Source organism: Calonectris borealis, unplaced genomic scaffold (genome assembly GCF_964195595.1).
Source record: "Calonectris borealis unplaced genomic scaffold, bCalBor7.hap1.2 HAP1_SCAFFOLD_265, whole genome shotgun sequence".
Lineage (NCBI taxonomy): Eukaryota > Metazoa > Chordata > Aves > Procellariiformes > Procellariidae > Calonectris > Calonectris borealis.
In genome coordinates, this window is record NW_027441649.1 from 47081 (window position 1) to 51323 (window position 4243).

Consider the following 4243-nt stretch of genomic DNA (forward strand, 5'->3'; position numbering starts at 1 on the left):
TATACTGAGCGCGACGTCATATGGTATGGAATATCCCTTTGGCCGGTTTGGGTCAGCTGTCCTGGCTAAGGTCCCTCCCAGCTTCTCGCTGGCAGGGCATGAGAAGCTGAAAAGTCCTTGACTAGCGTAAGCGCTACTTAGCAACAACTAAAACATCAGCCTGTTATCCACGTTTTTCTCGTACTAAATCTAAACCACAGCGCTATACCAGATACCAGGAAGAAAATTAACTCTATCCCAGCCGAAACCAGGACACCGGTCTTGCGCATGATCCCGCTGTGCTCGCAGGGGTGCTCAGTGGCTCCTCATCAAAACAGCGAGGTGTGTGTGGACGTCCGTAGGGTTGCGCTCGGGGTCTGAGAGCGTTGTGTATTTTTGCTATTGGAAGACGGAAGAGAGCGTGTGCCTGTTAAATCTAGTGACGGTCGAAGGTTGGGAGGGACCCTGAGCAGGTTTGGTGGCACAACTGCAGTTTTCAAAGATCTTGACCGTTTGGAGAAACGGCCTGGAAAAAAGGATTCCTCTTTTGCAGCGAGTTCACAAGGACAGATGGGTTGCTGTACTCTTTAACAAAAACACTCAACTTGGGACATATAGGGTGAGGAAATCGCGGCTATACTTAGGCTTGAGAAAATGTACGTAGGTATCTGTGTCTGTCACCTGCGCGTCTCTAGGAAAGTGAGTTCTAGCGAAAGTAAAGCTGCCAATGAGCCAAAAAAAAAGGCACGGTCGTCTAAAACATGCAGAAGCTCTGGTGGCCTGTCTCAACAACCGTACCAAAGATGATGCAAAATACTTTTTCCTCCACTCAGTGTTGTAGTCTTCACAGGAAAGGAAGCTTTGTGCTAAACGCTGGGTTTTTTTTTCCTTTCCTCTCAGCAGAATGTCAACTGCCGTGAAAGTACGAGACAGATGGAAAGGATCCATAGTGGTCTGCAAGTACCGAGGTAGGTGTGTGATACTTGTCTGCATTTTTCCTAAGGTGCTTGTAGTATGGACTTTACAGTAAACATTAAGAATGTGGCAGCTCTCCTTCTATATTTTTTTTTATGTGAAATATTTTAACACAAATACTAAAAATAAATAAGGTCTGTTCTGGAGCATGGTACGCCTATGCAAAGCTTGCTTCCCTCCGTCTATTTTCTCTTCCTGAAAGCACAGTCTTCTGTTTCTGTGTGCTTACTATTAAAGGGTGCTGTGAAAGTAATGTTGGACTAGAAGAGGAAAGGAACTGTTTGTGAGAGTTCGGATGTTCAGGAGAAACGGACTTTGTTTTCACGACAAAAGCTTTATGCTTTTTCGGTCAGTCGGTGTTTAAAATACCTTACAGTAGCACTCGAAAACCTTACTGAGATACTAGCATCTGTGCTAAAAGCAATCAAGGTCCAAGAAGAGACGTGGACAAAACGGGACAAATCGGCGTCGCTTTGGTGTGTTTTCCAGGCTTTCCCAAGAAGCGTTAGCAGCCTCGTAACTAGCGACAGCGAGTCCTGTTGTGTTTTTGGTGAGTTACTGCTTCTGTAATGTCCTTTTTCCTTAACCTGCAGTGTGTAATTGACTTCAGTTGGAAAGAGATTTTCCAGAATGGAAATCTTTCTCATTCAAAGGAGTTGCCTTTTATGAGCGTCCCATCAGAATGCATGTTCAGAGATGATGTACTTGGCAGAAGTCATCCGCAACGAGACTTTTCACTCTCTCTGGAAAAAAACAAAGTAGTAAGTCGATTTCCTTCCAGAGACCTAAGCGCAGCACGTCTTCCAACAGTCGATGTATCGCTGATCTTTGGTTCTCAGGTGTAACAGTCGAGATATCATAAAAACGTGTTCCTCCGCATGCTTGGGTACAGCCAAAAGCATTAGCAAATCCGCCAATCCCTTTTGGTAGCCTTATGTATTGCAGCACTGGAGATTTGATATTCCCCACCGCCTGCCTCCCCTCCCCCCCCCCCCCCCCAAAAAAAAAGTAAAACCATATGGGAGATCTCTTATCTCACTGATTTTTCTATCATAAATGGATTTTAAAAAAGAAAGTTAAAATTGTATAATTTACAAACTGACTTGCATTGCTTAAACCGCAACTGCCAAATAGCTGTAGCATATAACTTATTAGGTGTACTTAAGCAGTTAGGTAGTTGTTCTAAATCTTTAAAAAGAAAGGCAACCGAACGTTACGGGTTTTTTTCCCCAGTCTTTTGACAGAGTGCTCTGAAGTACTTTATTTCTGTCTCGCTTTCAACGGCGCGTTTCCCCGGCAGTTCGGTAGCATCGGTCTCGGCGCAGCTGGCCAGGCGTCCCTCCTAGTCATGTAACACACGCAAAACCCCTGGTCAAATGATGGCTGTGTGTTTTGGAGGTAGATAATTTAACAGTATGAATTCACAGCTATGCAATTTAAATTAATGCAAAAGGAAAATCAAGTATTTTTATGGTATAAGTATTCTTCTTGTATGTGTATAAACGTACACACACCTTTTTAGCATAAAATGAATTGCTGAGATTTGTTCTTTCTTTTTCATTTTACTCTTCCAAGTTTTACACTTCACTTTCAGCTTTATCGACCAAGCAAGCAAGATGCGCAGCAGCAGCAGCGCAAGGGCTGGAGCTGTGGCGGTGGATCCGTGAGCGTAGATGCTGATTACGGCGCGCCCTTGTCCTGCAGCCTCAGGGGGTTATCTCCCTGCAGCGGTGCTGTAAGGAAGGGACGAGACGTTTTCCAACACCAGCAAGAGCGTTTACTTCTCTGCGAAGAACGTGTTCAAAATCGTGTCAGTTAGTCTTAATGCTGATTTTAAGCGTTCGAATCGCGCTAGCTTTTAAAGGACGTGTTGTATTTCGAGCTGACCCATTTGCCTAGCATCCTCCTTTAGCTCAACTACTACCCTATCCCTTATCCTGACTGAATTCCTCTGCTGCCTTCGGTGCTATTTTTTTAATAGGCTGAAATATCCGTTGAGATTTTTGTTTTTCAGATGCCTCGCTGTGAGCGTCCCGTGGTGCTCAGGAGAGACCCCCCAGCCCAGGTTTGCCTGCCGGTCGTTAGGCGTGCTGACGGTAAGGGGCCAGCTGCCAGCCTGCGGGACGGGGGCTGGGGGGGGGCTGCAAGCGTTTGGGGGGGCTGCCCCTCCTTTATCTTTCCAGCAGAGCCCCCCTTTTTGGCGGGGGTGCGTGTGTGCATACGTAAACGGCATTATTAAAGTAACGAGCTGCCGGTTGGGGCCGTTTCCCTCATTTTGTGCCTTTTTGGGGGCTGAAAAAAAGGGGGGGTTGGGGGACCTGGGGGGGGCGATGATGTCATTTGGGGCACCCCAACATCACCGGGGGGGGTGATAATGCTGTGGAGGAGCAGGTGAGTGGGGAATGGGGGGTCATGGGGGGGGGGGGGGGTGTCGTTCCCCCCCAAAAAAAGGGGGTCACAGCCCAAAAATGCCTGAAAATTCACGGGGGTTTCAAAAATTTTTAAAAACTGTAAATATATGTGTGAGGCCTTGAAACAGAGAAAAATCTCTCATTGTTATATATATTGAAAAATAATATTCATTTATATGTACAAAAGGATTTCAAAATAAGAACCTATATCTGCCATATTATATAAAGGATTTTAGAGTATAAAAAAATTTGAAAGACATATATAGGGTTTTAAAATACAAAAATAACTCGCGTACATATAAATTAAAAAATAAAGGGCTTTAAAATGCAAAAAGGATGATATATTTTATATATGAAGGAATTTAAAGTAGAAAAAAGTCTGAATAGATATAGCTATCTACACTTACATGTTACATAGAGAGTCTAAATAGATACTATATGTAATCTAAGAGATAATATATAAGTGTAAATAGATACCTAAGTCTAAAATCTAAGTCTATAAAGATATAGGTGTAAATATACGTAAGTGTAAATAGAGAAGTCTATAAAGACATTTAAGTGTCAAAATATGTAAGTCAACAGATATATAGTCTGAACAGGTATTACATATAATAAGTGGGAAATAGGGAGGATAAGTGGGAAATAGGGAGGATAAGTGGGAAATAGGGGGGTATAAGTGAAACATAAATATATGCTCTAAATATATATATATGTATGTGTAAATACATTAAGTGTAAATGTCTATGATAGATAAGGTTTTTAAAATGCAAAGAAACCCTGTTTATAGAAAGGATTTAAAAACTCTTCACCCCCCACCCCCCCCGAAATACCTCTCTATTGAAGATATAAAAGCGCTTTCAAAAGCTGCGTCTTCCCTG

General features: G+C 43.2%; 1 long non-coding RNA gene across 1 annotated transcript; it reads left to right on the forward strand.

The window, feature by feature from the left end:
• Positions 1 to 2204: 2204 nt before the first annotated feature.
• Positions 2205 to 3211, forward strand: LOC142077475 (uncharacterized). The gene is made up of 2 exons (XR_012671858.1): positions 2205 to 2764; positions 2969 to 3211. It is a non-coding gene; the product is annotated as an uncharacterized LOC142077475 (long non-coding RNA).
• Positions 3212 to 4243: the final 1032 nt, after the last annotated feature.